General features: G+C 37.0%; 1 long non-coding RNA gene across 2 annotated transcripts; it reads left to right on the top strand.

Annotated features, from left to right (window-relative positions):
* The first annotated feature begins 701 nt into the window (after positions 1 to 701).
* On the top strand, positions 702 to 14,872 carry LOC136256139 (uncharacterized). Of its 2 annotated transcripts, XR_010701345.1 has the most exons (8): positions 702 to 926; positions 7,331 to 7,384; positions 7,967 to 8,058; positions 9,838 to 10,016; positions 10,064 to 10,190; positions 10,242 to 10,375; positions 13,809 to 14,745; positions 14,801 to 14,872. It is a non-coding gene; the product is annotated as an uncharacterized lncRNA (long non-coding RNA). The 2 variants fall into 2 exon arrangements; XR_010701344.1 differs by lacking the exons at positions 7,331 to 7,384; positions 7,967 to 8,058 and having other exon boundaries at positions 14,801 to 14,869.
* The last annotated feature ends 3,513 nt before the right edge of the window (positions 14,873 to 18,385 follow it).

Raw genomic sequence — 18,385 nt, 5'->3', positions numbered from 1 at the left:
ATTTGGCACAGCCACACCCATCCTTGCTCAATACTAATGAGGACACCTCAATAACCAAGACACTTTTCCATGGTCTCATTTGTACTAATGATTAGTGTACAGAGTTTTAGATCCCTGAAATCAGGTCAGGACACCTTACTAAATAAATTTAATACAGATACTGTAGTGTATCTAATGTATACAGGGGCTCACTGTACAATACTTTCATACAGTGTTTAGTGTCTTCTTTACAGGTCTTTAATGAAATTAAATCACGCGAGAGCAGTGTGTGACATGGAAAACCATGCGTGAGGTAACAATCAAAAGTGTGTGTCTCATTCATAATGGGTGATAGCTGAGGTGTCTGGAGTAGATACTGGATCACTAAAACACCAAGTGTAAAGTCATGTATTAAACTCCTAGACTTGCTAACTACCATACACTTAGTCTATATAGTATTGAAAATGCCATTTACAAATCGTCGTCTCAGTTCAGTGTTGATAATGGCATCACTCTAATAGCTACCTTCAAGATTTTTTCAGATATACAAATAACAAGATAATCTGCTCTCCCTAACCACTTAGCCTGTCTGTGCCCTTCACCCTGGATCCGCCCCTGGACAGTTCACATTACTAGTCTCCTCTAACACCGAATCCGGCATTCCTTTAGTGTAAACCCACAATCGATTGTTTACCATATGATAGTTCCGGAGATGTGCAGAAAGTATACGGTCTATTAAGTTGCTGTTTTGCTGACTCGGTTTTTAGTAGCTACGCTGGACAAGTGTGTCGTATCTCCTGCAGTGTACAAGTAGCCTCCGAGGTCAAGTCTCATATATTACCTGATGACTGTCAACAGCCGATTAAGCCTGCGTGCGATATCAGTGTGTGACCATAGCAAAGACCATAGACCGCTATGACGTACGTGTGTACCTGGCTTACGGAGCGGTAAGCGATTACTTAGTTACACATATTATCTATGGTGTAAGATAGGCTATGATCCCACACACGTGTGGAGTTATGGTGATAGGCTGATAGCTATCAGTAACTGGGCATCAGTGTAGCTAAGCACTGAAGATGCCTTGTCTGTTTTGTCATTGTATGTTCACTTTATACTAGCCCAGTGGCTAAATATGATGGATGCAGTTACAGTATCTATATAACATTTAGCTAAATGTTTACTAACTGTTTGAGGTTGTTGAAGTATGTGTGGAGGAGAGAGAAAACAAGAATAGGAATGTGTGTTGGAACTTGTTTATATAGTTAACTGTCATGTGACTGAACAACTATATAGGGAAAGGAATGAGAGACTCGATGTTTCACTGAATATCAGTTAGGTGGAGGTGGAAGGTCTATGAGTACTATTACTCCAGCTACACTTGGTTAAGATATGCACATAATAAGCACAAATGGTCGCCAAGCTTCCAGCCCCATTTAGCCAGTATATAGCCTACTGTTTGCACTGTAGCTTTTTTGTTCACTATTTCATCTTCCAGACAATAGTGTAGCTTGGTAACTTCTATAATGTTATAAATGCAGCTAACTGCTATAGTATTAAGACTGGCATACATCAACTACACCACTCAGTTATTGTTTATTTCGAAATAATAGCTCTTGACATGCGCCACTGTAAAAGAGTCACATCCGAATCAGATCTGGGTTCCATCCGTATGGATTTCAACCCTCCTTGAGAAAACATTTACAGCACTTTTTAACAATAGCTAATAAGTTGCCAAATAACATCACCTAGCTGGTGTGTTATGAAGAGATTCCACACTATTTTGGTGCATGTGTACTCCAGTTGAATCTGAATAATAAGTTGTCTGTAATATTCAGCTACCAAATAACTCCTCACTGTGTTCGGTGCATTTATTTATATGTATACCCTACTTGGCCATGGATTTGACAAAAACCCTGCCTCAGTTCCCCTTGAAAAAACAATCTTGCGATATTCATAACAGTATTGTAAGTGGGTCAGTACTGTTGACCCGTTTGACACACTGACCCGAATAGTAATCCGGATCTGACCCGCATGTGACCCGGTTTAATTAAAATAGAGGCGTGCCCCAAGAGCTAGATTAAAAGTCCACAAGTTCCACTACATTTTTTTACACTATAAAAATTGTCTGCAAGAAGTGAGTAGCTACGTATTATCAAGTGGGTGTGGCTCCACGTACGTATTATCAAGTGGGGGTGGCTCCACGTAAGTTTACATGCAGCTACAGAATCTCCAGAAGTTAGTTACCTACATTTCAAGTAGCAACACGGATTTGGTGATGTATGCATGCCCACAGAGCACAGCTGTTACAATTTTGATAAGTGGACGTGGCTCTACATACTCCGCACAGACAGCAAAGCATATTCCTGAATGGTGGGTGTGGCTCCACGTAAGTTTCTTGAGTGTTTACAACTGCATTTTTATCAATACAATCAAGCTTGTTAACTTATAGTCACACGTGATCTCATCCGGGTCAGACCCAGATATTCAGTAAAGTGGATAAGACCCACTTGACCTGGACAAAATGTGACCCAAATGACCCGGATAATCCGGATGACCCGGCCCACTTACAACACTGATTCATAAGTACACTGTGTTATAACTTTCCAGTGCTTATAAAGGCTATGGAAACGATCTTAGTTAGTTATCACTGTGTGGGTGTGTTCTGGTGACCAAAACTGCTTTTCATGTGGGTATAGTTATAGTAGTAAAAATGGAGCAAGAATACTATATACTGATGGGGTCAAAGGCCAAATTTTGAGTTCCTATCAGCTCTGCTTTCACTCAGTGCAACACTCAAATCATTCTCCACTGTTGATGAAAGAGATCAGCCAGCTTTCTGTGCTTTAAAGCAGCTAATTGCAGCTACTGAACGACACCAAACCTCCAAGCATATAACATAGTTGCTCTAGAAACCAGATCCATCAGTTTAGAGGCTTTCTTTCTATATCAGAATTATTAACTTTGAACATTGTGAAGTCTGGAATCAATAACTTAATAGGCCTGTATTGAAGATTTTGTAAAAGGGAAGACCTCTTCAGTATGGCAAATCCCTTTATACTGTCAAGTAGCAAGAATTGTAACAATTAAGAGCACAGTTATACAGAATAGATTAATAGTGACTTGAGATTGTTTCTGCCACTGATTGGCATGTGATGTTTATTTATAGTTTATTGTCATTGGCACTACCAAAATTTAATGTTTCAATATACTTATAGCATAAAGTGTTAGATCTTGCAGGCATGTTAATTGACAGCAATACCAGAACGTCTAAAGCTAATTCACTTTATAATGATCTGATCACTGAAAAGTAAATAATATTTGATAACTTACTGGTCACAAAAAAACGTTGTTCTAGAGGATCACAACTCCCATTACAATATATCACAATGTCCTACCTGGTGTAGCTACAGTCCTGCAGAATGATATGTAAAGTGCATGCACTACATTCAATCTGCTTATACTCTGATTGTTGAAAACATGGTAGAAATATTATGGACAACTCATGCTTTATTCTTTACATGATTGCTAGATCATCAACGCACAGTACCATGCATACATGTTACCCCTGTGAATTCATATACCCTTACAAGTACACAAAAAAATTGGAATTTTCAATTGGAATTTACGCCCCTGGGGTGCGGGGCGTAAATTCAGATGCGGTATGCGTGGGTTCACCACAGGCATAATAATAATTTCAAAAAAGTTCACAAACAAGTACACAGAAAAATTTGGAATTTTCAACTAGAGTAGGGACCATAGCACATCGATAAAAAGTACTGAAACAAGCTGGAGTAGTGCATGATATTAAATCACAGTAAAACGATAAGAAGTGTTATATCCCTACTGTGCTCAAGATACTATAATGGAAATGTACAGTAGGGCTTATTATTGTTTTACTGTGATTTAATGTTGTGCACTACTCCAGCTTGTTTCATCGATATGAAAAGTGATATCCATTACTCTTCATTGTAATCTATGTTCAATCCGTTACACAGCAGTACGAATCAAGAACTGTTCGATAAGCACCTCTGCAGTCAAAGTAGCCACTATGAACAATACGGATGATTTCCATTACGAAAGGAAGTTATCACACGCTACTGCCAAATAAACACCTTTTGCTGTCAGCAAAGATGAATGGGACACAAAGGAGGACACTGGTAAGTCCATGAAGAATGTATTGTGCGCACTGCGGTATGTCAAAAGGCACATGTCTGGCTGAAGCGATGTCGAACAGTGAAAAATCAAGCCCGTAGCTAGGTGCCTACCCATAGCCTTAGCTGTTATTGAGTTATGCTTGTCTGAAAGCATCAGTCAATCACTAGAAAATTCTGTTTAATAAATTTTAAAAATTTTATAGCAACTTGTTGAAAGTATTTCAGATCGATCTGAAGGCTTGTTTAGGCTTAGTTCATTACCTAAACCAATGCTGCTTCATCGTTGTCAGGGAAAAGTGAGGCTGGTTTTTGGGTGATGCTTTTTCATGGGCCATGCCCAAATCTTTGTGGCCCCTACTATACAGTACTATCGTACTGTATGATACTACGAACAAAAAGAATGGGACACAAAAAGGACAACAGTAAGTGTGTACTGTCAAAGGTAGCATAAGGCAAACTGAGGCTTCTGGTCAAAACTTTTGGTAGGAAATGCAAACCTTCATGATCCCTCCTACTATAGGCAGTACAGTATACACTGAATGGTTTAATATTTGTGGTTCTGGTCACTTTCGGTCATGTTGTAATGAGGCCATAGTCTTGTACATCAGAGTGACTAGAAGTAACAGCATATGAACCAAGGCCTAGTTTGACTTGCTTGGTTGACCACTGAAAATTGACTAGGTATAACAGTCCTGGAGTTGGCTAACCCACAACACTGGAAGAACTAGACAATTAAGTTTGATTGTTGTGAATATAACTATAAATACGGGAGTTTTGTGCCCATACAGTAATTGTTTTTAGCTAATACGTAATGGAGTGAAGAGAGTGAATCAGAAATAATACACATGTCAATTCTTACTATACTGATGCCTATGTGTGTCATAGGCCAGAACTGACAAAGTACTAGTGAATGTGCACGTAGTATGACTTGTATTATCATTATTTTGTTTGAGTAGTTTACCATCACTTAACGGACACCTTGTAGCTAACCTGCACCCATAAAGATTATATCACATAATTTTGTTTTGTGGTTAAGTAAAGCTAACCTGTAATTAATGGGTAAATTGCAACTAGTAATGGCACATTAGATTGAAACCTTAGCAGATATATGTGGTTAGTTAGTAATGTTACAGTGAAACCTTAAAAGTAATTGGCCTTATAAGGAGATAGCAATATGAATGATGAGAAACTCATTTTGAGAAGCCTCCTTATTGTCAATGAAATTGATTGTACATGTACGTGAACCATTTCCTTTAGTTGATAACTAACTGTGTGCAATACTTCCGTCTTGTTGATTTCATGTAGTAAGGCCACTATTTCAGTTTTGCCATCATGTCCAAACTATATCCCTTTCTTAAGCTAGGAGCTTTATGAACATTAAACTACATGTCTTGAGTGAGCTCCAAGTAAATAGTGAAAATCACATGGCATAAGTATTAATGCATTAACTTATGCATGAAGAGTTAACTTCATCGTTTACATGCTCACAGTTAATAGATCCCAATACATGTACAGTGTGTCCCTGAAAGTTTATCTGAATTTTGTGTAATAATCATTAATACCACTCCTTCATGATGTAACCATCCCCCTTATAGCACCCCCTTGGCCCATCACCACCGTCTGCTGATAGTGGTTGTTTTGGAAAGGTGTGCAGGGTTTCACAGGTTCCCCTATAAGCCTTAGTACAGGGCCATGCATTGTCAATTCTCTCCTTTTTGAATTTTGACTACTCCCTACTTTAATCACTGCATGTTTTGCTAAGATGGCTTGGAGGTCGGAATACTGGAGAGTTGTAGCATTCTGTGGAAGCCACAAGAATTCAACAGGCCATATGGGCTCCTAGGTGAAACACCTGCACTTTCACACCCTGAGCTAACCTCAAGATGGATACACAGAGGAATTAAGGAGATTTCCTAAGTAGTCTCCCCCTGAGACTGCCTGTGGTGCATACTTATTACTCCAACCTCTCTGGAACGAGCCAATCCAGACCATGTTCCATTATACAATTCCATTACCCTACCCGTAAGTATAGACCCTCACAAATACAACTGTCCAGAGAGGGTGGGAGTCTGGGAGGGAACAAGCTCTCCACGTTTTTTCACACTTCACTGTGCACCTTCTGATAATGCATGCGTAACAAGTTGTTTTCCTATTAATGTCCACCCATCAAGATGTGGTCACCTTTTGGTAACACATGCACAACACTCATATTCCAATTAAGGTTCCCCCTTGATGAGTGGCCACCCCACTTTTCTTCATGGCTGTTGTGGACACCAGTTGACTTCCTAACTGTAGTTCCACTTCCCTGCACTGCCCGCTTTTTACCAGGTCAGTTGCCAATTAACACACGCACACACCCTTGGTGTTCCGTTGCTATATTAACTTTGTTTAACTAGTTAAACTTCATTTAATCAATAGTCGTAATGATTAATCATTGTAGCCCAAGTTAATGCCAGAATTGGCCACCTTGTATCTGTATAATATGTGAGTTTAGTGTATCCTGTGCTTGTTGTTTATTCCGGCTGCCAATAATGCCAAGAAAGTGAATTAAGTCAACCATGATGTTAATGATTTCATTGCTTTATGAATATTATTGTGGTTTGTGTACCTATACACTTGAACAATAGAGGTACTGTAGTAATAATGTGCTGCATATTCTCTTTCTAAACTTGTACTCGGTTCATTTTTTTTCAGTTTTGTGGCCAGCTTACACTTTGCAGGTTAAGGCAGTTACCACAATGTGAATACTAGTTGAACATTGCAATAAATTATCATATCAATCTGATCGGTTAAGTGTGTGTTGAACTGTTTTGTGGGTCAGTGTAGGAAACCTTATGATCACTTCAGTTCCTTGATCAGTGGTCACAGTATTGTACACCTGTTCAGCTCTTGTATGGTAGTGTATGTAACAGTAATGTGATAGTTGTAATTTGACAAAGGAATATTGTGTTATGTGGTCAACACTCCCTAGTAATGTAATTATAGTGACAATTATACAGTTTATTCTAAAATTAATAATGATGTTTGACTGGGAGATACATCTATGTAGGAACACAATATAGCTATGTACTGTCCACAAGCTATCTTGGCACATCTGTAGCTAAAATTGCAACTACTACGTAAATCCATTGTATGAATTTTACTTTCAATTTTTAAATTCTTACTAATATGCTTACCACCAAAGTATCATCACTTAGGTGCTTAACACATACCTCAATGTTGGAACACACTACATAAGTAAGTAGTTACAGGTCAGTTGTTAAACATGGAAAAGTTGTGTGTGTTTATGTTCTCTACTGGGTTATGTATGAATAACTATACTGTGCTACTGAAGTCTAAGAAGTGAACATATGTTATTGTCTTTCCAATGGTCAGTATTGTAACAACTGCTATGTCAATTATATTCAATAGCACCAACAACCCACTTACCACACCACACCATTAACCACTCTCTGTTATATTACAAAACAGTTTCTCCCCCACACAGCTATTTTAGGGAGTGGTATAGACAATCACCTGATAACTTGCTTAATAACAACAAATCCACCTGCCAAAACATTTAGCATTTTGACCTGCCCAAATTATTTGTTCAAAAACTGTGTTTGATAGAAACCAAAAAGCAAGCTGTACTTCATGCTGATGGAAACACGCAGTAAACATGTTAACAGTTAATGTGCATATACACTGCATATTGTCCTTGTTGTGTATACCAGCCAATAATCTCTTCTTGCATAACATCAACATGGGTATTCCCCAAAGACTGTGTGGTTATGGACATATGGTCAGTATACCATACACTATCTTGTGGTAATAAAATATTATTTGACAAATAGGTATCAGGTGTGTATGTGGTGATAACTTGATGGACTTGCTATATATATATATATATGGGATGTGTGCTACTGAGACTGGAACTGTTAAGTAGGTGGGTGATTACACACATGAGCTGAAGATTATTTGTAACCACATTTACAAAATGTATCTGGTTGCACAAAGCAAAATGTCACATGAGCAGTCAGTCAGACAGCACCAGTTGGCTGAGTGCTTTTTAGGACTGTCACAGCTACTCTTAGTGGATAAAGGGTCTACAGCTGACCCACTTTTGTTTCCCCTCCATTGAGTCCATTTCTTCCCCTTATCACCCACCACTGTACTGCTTCACTAAGAATGAAGCTGTATAGATATTTGTTATAGTGGTAGAGTAACACCTGAAACAATTTGAGCATTTTGAAGGGTTTTTACTGAAAGCCACAATTTTTCAACATTAGCCACTGTCATACTATGATCAATTGAATACTTCAATCTGAGGTACCTTTGTGCAAATTACTAGGTCACATTATAGTGTTTTGTCCCTATGACTATTATAGTATCAGGACTCTTTACCGACTATAAGTTAATGGGAATAGCTAATTGTACAAAATTGATGGCACTGGCCAGGAAAGTAAGAGACTATGAAAAGTAGTAAAGTTTTTAAAAAGTATGTATAATATATTAACATGCTGATTGGTGTGGCAATGGCCTGCAGTGTACACTTGGCAGATTCAAGCAGTGCACACCCCCAGGGTGTAATCACCACTTACCATGGATTTCAAAATTTTTTTCCTAGTTATACACACCACCCTTCCACCACACCTAGCTCTATTGCCTACTTTTACCCTAATTCAAACCATAATAACATATTCCACAAAGCCATAAAGTGCATGCAACAACAGTGTACAAATGCCATAAAGTGTACATAACAACACAAAACAAATAAACACTCATACAAATATCTATACACAAGGAAAAGGCAACTAAGGAAATCATTGGAGTAGGGTATAATAACTTTTGCACAAGCCAGGCAGATAAGCATTGTGGATACGGCACAATACAGAACTGGATTAACAGTTTACCATGAAGCAAATAGGTCTTGTACAAGATTGCAACAACACACAGTATTATGCATAGCAACACAACATGATAGCAGCAACTACTGAATAATCATTTAAGTTAAATTTAGCGTGATTGATTTGGTTTTGCCATGCGCTGATAATTAGCACTTCATCTGCCCAAATTCTCCCCAAATTTCCTCAGTTCCCTATCACCCTGTTATAGCAATACTACCATATTAGTTGGTATCACACAAATACACATGAAATGGGAAGAACATGTACATCCAATGGGCTAATACCTGTAATTTTAAGCCTTAGTAACAGAAAGGAGGTGTATTCCTAGCTATACACACCATGTGTTTTGGGAGGGATCTCGTGATCTTAAACCTGTCAAACTATAATTTACAAATTATGCAGTGAACCATTATGACATCATCATGTCTACAAAACTGGCTCACATTCTAACCATATTGATTTCATTTTGTGGTGCTATGACAATACACAAAAGGCTAGTTTATATTCTCTTATTTATCCCTAAAGCATGTTGGCTTCATTTACTGTGGTATGGTACATAGGTTTGCACTGTATTTATTCTACCCCATGTTAACTTCAGTTTATTGCACTGCAATAAATTACATTAATTGTTGCTTCAAATATAATGAACAGTTATGTAGCCATGTTTGCTATACAACTGGATGCACTGCCAGCTAATGTGTCTAATACCACTGATCATAAGCTAATTAAACTGTTTTTGTAGTATTTTATGGTCTTGATTTTCAGCTGATATGCCATCTGCTGTTTGTGTATAGGCATTAGTTTCTGCTGTGCTGTAGGCAAAGATGCTGCAGGGTGCACGTGGTACGATGATGAAGGACTTTTAAAAGTGTGGAAGTACTGTAGTAACAAAGTTGATTGTCTTCGTGTTTAAGTCAAGGCTGTGGTTGCGGGCTATGATGTTACAGTAGATATTATTACATTTGCTGACAACAAACACTTATGTTGTCAACATAAGGTGTGTTTATAGTGACTATAATATTGTGGCTACCTTGCATTACATAGCTGTGAGGACTGGTCTTGTATGGTATGACTCCTGATACAATTACTGTGATTGTACATAGCTGGCTAGGTGTGGTACTTTATCAACAGCTGTCATAGATTGTCAGACTGAAAAATGTCTACTGAAATGGTGAGTAACATGATTCAGTCACATTTACCTGTATATAGTAAACTTCTATAGTATAGTTTATCCATGAATAGTTCTCAGGAAACTTAAATACATGTGGACTAAGTTTATAACAGGGGTGTCACGTAGCAACTGGCAGTGGCTCTCTTCTTCAAATTTGTTTGTGACAAGTCATTGACAAGTTTCAGGTCAGTCTTGCTGATTGGTACTGTAAATAATAGAACTGTTTTCAAGGTTTTTAAATACGCACCGTAGAGTCTGGTTGTTAGGCACATTAAAGTTTAATTCCCAAAAGATTATTTATTAATCGCATGTGTCTAATGAGAAAAGGTGTTTATAGATTAACTCTGAGTGCGAGGGTGGTATGATTTACAGTCGCCAAATGTACCAATATTTGTACTTCAATTTCTGTGCAAATCTTTCATGTGGAGCATGAGTTCCTTACTGCAGTAGACTGTTTCACTTGGTAAGTATAGTTAAATCCATGCTATTATTGGGACATGTACCATGTGAAATTTCGTGGCTAGCTAGCATTGACCTCTAGCATTTCTTCTTTTGTATGGCTGCACCCTTCATGTTCTTCAATAAGTATACGCCTAATAATTTATATGCACTTAATATACATGCACTTAACAACCAGACCGGCTCTATGTAGGTTATAACATGGATATAAGCCAGCTATATCTAAAAGTCTTTTTAATATTTTGTTAGGCATGAAAAAATGGTGACTGCTGACTTACTGTAAGCCTGTCTCTATAATTATGACCACATACCTAGTTCCTATCACCAAATACAGTACACGATGATTGTTATAAAAATCCATGTGTGGGATGAAAGTACAACAGGTTGGATTCCATGTATAAGCAAGATTTATCTATTATAGGTGACCGTATTAAGTATCCAATTGCATGTAACATTGGATGTGAGAATGTAAGACATGATTAAGGGAAGTTTCACATAACCACATAGCTTTGTAGTGTTAGCTATGAATGCACTCAATAATTTTATCACATTTCAGTGGAAATTGTGCTGGCAGTTACAATACGTACATAAAAAACTTAGTCACATAACCTAACCGACTCATGAAAAAAATTTTAATGGTACCCGTAACAAGCACAAGTCAAGTTAATTGATCCTGAATCCCCTAACTACAGGCCAGTGTTCTAACCAGTGTGAACTGTATACCCTACCTGTAGTACTATCTGAGCTTTGCCTGTTAAGCACAATAATGTCTTTCACTGCCTGACTGTCTATATAGTTAAGGGTGAGTTCAACTGCTAGGGTCAGCCTGCCTTCATTCCCTCCAACCCTACAACTATTCTGTTTTGATGGTCTAGTAAAATGGTCAACTGCCAGTTGAATAGTTCATAACCAACATACCAACACAATATCCATTCTGTTATATTATTGTGTGTCACTTAACCTCTAGGCATCAATAATAATATGTGACTGGATTTGACAAAACCAGGCTTCCACCCACACCCAATTCTTCGACTTTAACCCCTTGTAACTTTACCACTCAGTATGCTATTGACCTACAATTTCACAAACGTCTGCCACTGCGTTATGCAATAACAGGTCAAAATTTGAAAGTGATAGCTTACTCCTATATTGAGTTGTGATCCTTCGAAATCGCAAATCTGGATGTGTATGGAAGTCTGATTTTGTCAAATTCAGTCACATATTAAATTTATACTGATGATGATGATTAAAGTTGTGTCACACTTTTAACGTATTTCTTAATAAGATATCACAGTTGTTCATTTTAATGGGATGATCATTTAAGATGATGTTCCTCTTCTGACTTATTATATTCATCTGATAACTCAGTCTACTTAAATATTGTTTTGTGGTGACAGTAACAGGATGTGTCAGCAAATAGTGCATGTATCTGGGCTATTGTATGGCTTAAGGGGACAGGCAACTATGTCCTATGGCTTCCTTGAATAAAAACATTGTCTTTACACAAGCTGTAAAACCAACACAGACACTATTCCCCATATCACCAATAACAGCAAACATGAGTTAAAATCTCCAAACTATCCCTTTCTTACTAGCTGCAAGTTAGTAGTTTTATTACATGTCTTTAATGAGTTTCACAGGAAATAGTGAAAATTACATGCACAAATATCATTGTATTAATTGAAGAGTTAACTCCATTATTTACATGCTCATTAACTTGTATCAGTTACAAGTCATCAGTGATAGTCTGGTTTAAATGGACCCCAACACATGCAGTGTGTCTCTGAAAGTTCATGTGAACTTTGTTAGTACAACAATCAATAGTCATATATAAAATGTTGTCAATGATTATTCAGTGGAGCCCAATTTAATGTTAGAATCGGCCAACATGCACCTGTACATGTGTAATATGCTTTAGTCTCAGTTTAGCATATCCTGTGCTTGTTGCCAAGTACTAACTAAGTGAGTGAACAGTTGTGGTTCACTCATCATGTGATGTGTATGTGTATGTACAGTAGATGATGCTATTCAGAAAAAATTAATTAGAGGAAATTGCTGTTATTTTAGGAAATATATAGAAAATCCCACAGCTCATTTGAGCAAGTATTTCAAGAATTACTACCATACTTTTGTTAAATCTAAGATAGCATTAAAATACCATATAGAACTACAACTGATGGATTAGATCCAAAATTTATAGAACTGTACATGTGTAAAGTTCTTCTACGTTTTGGCCTAAAACACTAAACCATATTATAAAGCATTACAATAAGTGATTGCAGGTTTAAACTGCACATAAGGCTTTCCTAGCTGGCATCCAGCAATGTAACTAACAAGCTCTTTATCCATAAATAATAACCAACAGCTTCTATCTCAGCTTCTATCCGCTGTGTATGGGTTACTGTATTTCCTTGTTTAAATGCTGCACCTTTAATAGTCACTGCGTTTGAATAGTGGCTCTACTGTGCCCTTAAAGATAGAGCATAAACGCTGCCCTTGAATAAATTTAAAGCTGCAGTTATTATTTAAATCCATAGTCCTCAATTGTTCTAAGGAGTTATCTGGTTATCCTTGAGTTAGAAAGATGAAGTAGACTATCCTGTACTGTTATATATTCAGTAATATTTTTAGTAAGGAAAGAGCTGTCTGGAAGCCATACTTTCATCTGCTGTTCCCTTTAGTGCACATCGTGCTGAACTAAATATACTAGAGCTATTAAATACGAAGTAAGCAAGTAAGTACGTACATGCTCTTCTTAAAACAACAGTTTTTACATGACATACTGAATACTATAGTTGCTTCCCTTAAGAGCTACTGTTTAAATGCTGCCCTAGATTAGTGGCCATCCTTAACTAGTAGCTGCACTGATTTTTGACACTAGGCTAATAGTAGCTGCGATGTTTAACCAAGTAAATACAATACTTATTCACTTTGTATACCTTGCTCCTGACATATCTTCAACACCTGACAGCATGTGACAAGCCTCCAAACCTCTAAAGCCATGTGTGTACTTTAAGTCAATGGTGCCTCAAAGCAAGTGTAGTTTAATTTGCACTCTTCCAACTTACTATTGCTTATGTAATCAATTTTCCTGTTGTTTAGATAGCCACATAAGACTTTTCTTTGATTCACCTTGCTTTCGCTGCTATTTTCTCCTAGGTAGCTCCATTGTTCATCACTGCAGCTGCTCATTCTTCTTAGGTTGAACATCATGTGTAGGTTCCGTGTGTGCTACATCATAAGAAACAACATGGATAAAGTCCAGTATGCCACTAATGCCATTATCATTCCAAGAATAACAGACTAGCATATACAAACTAAGTCATAAGCAAACTTCTTGTCATTCACTGACAGTCCAATGTGATAGAAGTTGATTTAAACTGCTGGGACAACAAAACAAGGCAACACAATGCAACCTAGTGTTCTGAAATTCCATGTTTGAATCTGGATTCTATTATGATGATAATTGATGTCGAGTTGGCCAATATGTTAGTCAATAAATTGATTGCTTACGCTATGTAGCTAATGATATGTGACAAGTTGTCTGAGTGTAATGATGTTTGTAGTTGTAAATGTGTGTTGTAAAAAGTCTTTGAAATGTTGTACAACTACACACATGGACCAGGTCATATGCTTAAATCATTATTCATATGATGTTATTGACTACAATACTGGTACATAAAATGTCCTTTTTATAACACTTAAATTCATTAGCTACTTACTGCTTTAGATGAAATTTCATCCCCATGTACTGTAGCAGTAGTTACAATTGTGTTCATATTTTGTACTCTGTAGTTTCATTGCACTTGCAGTTTTGCCATATTCATGAGTAGGCCCCAACTGATCATGCTGGAATAATTAGAAGTATAATAGGTAACCAAAAGCATCAAGCATAACGCTAGTATAATAGGGATGATTTTCAAAAAAATTAAGTGTATGCCAGAAAGAATGACCACAGTTTGTATGATTGCAGCATTTCATATAAATTATACTGCTGGTTATTTACTTTGCAGAAATATGATCGATATACTCTAATAGAGTAATCATTTACTCTAATACAACAGTCAGGAAACACTGGTGTGCTCTAATAAAAAAGGTCAGTTCTTGAGTGTAATACTGATTTTGAAAGCATATAATTTTGAGCATAATAGGCTTGAATTTTGAGTGCTGCTCAAAAGCATAACAGATAAAAATTTGAGAATAACAGGAGATACAGATCTAGAGGTATATAGGTACAACTGAATATGTAGATACTGCATATATCAGTAAGGGGTAGTGACCTAATTCATGGAAAGCTGAACATGCTTGATGTGACCAACAATTCTCATCTGTATAATAATAGAATACAAACTTCAAATCAAGTATAATAATTACTATAATATTCATACCATTGAGATTCCTCATGATTCTGAACACTAGCTGGCACTTACAACATTGATGGATCTATTCAAATCAGCTGGTAGACTACACAGGCAGAGCTAACTAACTAAGAGGCCTGACATCAAGATCAGTGCATACATAATACATTGACACAGCCTGTCAGTTAGCTACATTGTGATACAATTTAAAATAATATTGAATAAACATCCTCGTGTGCAAAAATGTTGTACATAGCTAGCTATCTCTACCCAACACAATAAGCTTAAATATCACCTCAGCAGCAAATATAGCTAAACAACTTAACATGCAATAGTTATTTTAATGATTCAAGTAAAAAAGCAACAACAAACCAATTGACACAAATCTACCAACAACAGCAGCAACACCAAATTAATTTGGTAGTTCAGTGTGTGCTTCACTGGAGTAATGTCACAAGGTTCTAATCTTTCTGATACATATATGGTTACTTGATGTCTAATCTCTACAGGATCTTCCAAGTGACTGGTGGAGTTGTGACACTTGGTGGCTGATCAAATACTTGTCTTGTTAGAGATGATCTGTTACAGTAGTAGTACTCTGGCCATATAATTTCTTTGTGCATGCACTGGGCCACTGGTGTTGTAGAGCAATATTGTCTATATAGTCACCAATTTGTTCTTCCATTGCTTTCTTGCTGCGTTTGGCATACCATAATAATATAGCTCAAAAGTTTAGCAGGGAAATAATTATGTGCATTTTATCCTCCAATACCCTGTGAAGCATTTCATCACTATTTTTACATGTCAAATATTTGTACACTATACGGTAGTTAATACCTATGGATATGTAGCTATACCTCATAGCTATAATATTATCCCAGTAAGATTCACCCTGTATAGTTATCTCATTAAACAGATGGCGTAGTTGCAACAGTAATGAATGTAGGCAATGATGCCAACTACAGAAGATTGAGATACTCTAATACAGCAGTCAGGTCAGGCACTGCATGCCTTGTTTGCTATCAGGTGAGATTGTGGTCCTCAAAATGATTAGTGTTCTTCTTCATAGCTGATCATGAATACTGGTACACTGACTGGTATTCACTAACTTATAATAGCAACTTGTAATTGCTTTCACTATTAAGCAGTTGGTCTGGTACAGTATTAGTTTAATCTTCATTATAATTTATATTATTGTAGTATTTTTGAGCACCAGTCTGGCAACACTTATTAATGACTCTAAGTTTTACACCTTTCCTTGCTATTTTAAACTGGTGTATAAAATTATACTAAAAATGGAAAGCTGGAAATTCATGATGGGTTAAATCTTTGTATTTTTATGAACAAAGACTTAACCCCGGTTGCTATTACTATACTTAACCTGAGGTTGCTATAACCTATGGGGAATTTCAGTCAAATAATCACACTTGATAGGTGGTGAGCACGAGCATGAAATTGACACCAGAGATGCATCCTTTTAAAACAATTTAACATTCCCAGCATTTGTACAGTTCCCACTAAATAAGATGGAAAATAAAGTTCTATGGAGGGACTACAATTGAAGTCCAGAGATGATCTCAAGGTTATGAGACTGTCCTGAATCTTTAGTTACTGATATGCAGCAAATTTGAGCTTGCCACACCACAGCTAATAGCAGTTGCCAGTTTTCTGTTCAAACTCCTCCTATAGCTGACTATTACTTGCTATGATCAGCAGTTACTGCCGAAAATAATAACATAGCAGTGTATTCATGTCATAAAGAGTCAAGCAAATTCTGCTGAAATTACTCTCAGGTTCAGCTTCAGTCTGATTTTTGATAAATTCCTGGGGGGCATGCCTCCAGACTCCCCAGGTTAGCATCTGCACACTAATTATATATAATTAATAGGTGCTTAAAATCAGTGAGTAAGTGGCATGTAGACTAGTGCTGAGCATAGGCGTAGCAAGATATTTTAGATAGGGGGGCTCTAGTTTGATGTTGAAGAGAGAAAAAAAAAAAAAGGGGGTTGGCACCTGCTAAGAATGGCTGTCCTCCGCTAAGTGATACAGATTGTATCACTGCTAAAACACATAAAAATCATTCATAACTTCATAATTTGCTACACTGCTTCTCTGAGTACTGTGACTGCTTTATTAGAGTAACTGACTGCTCTATTAGAGTATCTCGATTTTTTTGTATTTACAATCAGAAAATAGCAAGGGGGGCTCCACCCCCCCCGGATTGCTACGCCTATGCTGAGTGGTTTTGATGTTTCATAGGTGATACAGTATTATGGTATTACTATTACTGGTATGCCTTAGTTAGATGCTACTTTAGACCTCTTCTGCTATATAGATCCAGTCATCCAGATAAAAAGTATGTTTATAGGAACCCAGCCCAAGGTTCTTCATAATTTTAGAAACTGAGGTGAACCCAACATTTCTAAAATTGTGAGGAACCAAGAGCGTGGTTCCTAACTTACCTAGAACATGGCTCAGTGTTTAATATCAAAGCACATGTATACTATACATGTCATGTTATAAATGTATTTACTTAAGACAGAATTGTGTTGGCAAGCTGATTAGTTTATTATTGTACACCAGTCCATATCCTTTCACATGTACACTTTTTTCATACAAGTAGTTAACACAATACACTGACTGTTCTTTAGAGTGTCATTTTACAATTACAATTTAATTAAGATCACCCAGGTCTGAGCACCAACTTTTAATGAAAAATGATCTCCTGACAATGTTGTTTGGCCTAAGGCTCTAGGCATATAAAACTAAACAGTCCACTGGATGTACTGTAAACGATGGAGGTTTGGCACGACTTAAGTTTGGTAAATCTGTACCCAAAGTGGATTAGTGGATGAAAGTTAGGTAAACTTATCAGGCAGCCAATATAAAATAGAATAGGTAATTGGTAAATGAAGTTTGTGAATTTCCTCAAAACTTAAGCCACGCCAAACTTTTGTTTACGTTACTTCTCTCTACACAATTTCTCTTTGGTGCATGTGGGTGAGTCAAAGGATACAACTGTTAGTTGAATTCTCTAAGTTAACTTGCCAACAAAATGCAAATAGCAGCATATGTGGTGTACGAAATTGTGAAATGTTCGCGATACATCAAACAACCTTTCCAGTAATAGTAACAGATCATCTACAAAGAAATTCTTCAAATGTTTACAATAACAAGCCACGTCTTCAAACTGGTATATAATGTTCACTATACATTATAATGATTACTAGATGGTACAGTCTTGAGCAGATATGGTTGGAACAGAAATGATGTGTAGTTTAGACAATATTCTACACATATCATGGTGATATTTACAAATAATTACAATACCATATCTTAATACAGAAGGTATTAATGTTTAAAAATATAGTTACGTAA

Source organism: Dysidea avara, chromosome 5 (assembly GCF_963678975.1).
Source record: "Dysidea avara chromosome 5, odDysAvar1.4, whole genome shotgun sequence".
NCBI classification, from domain to species: Eukaryota; Metazoa; Porifera; class Demospongiae; order Dictyoceratida; family Dysideidae; genus Dysidea; species Dysidea avara.
This window is presented reverse-complemented; position numbering and strand designations above follow the sequence as displayed.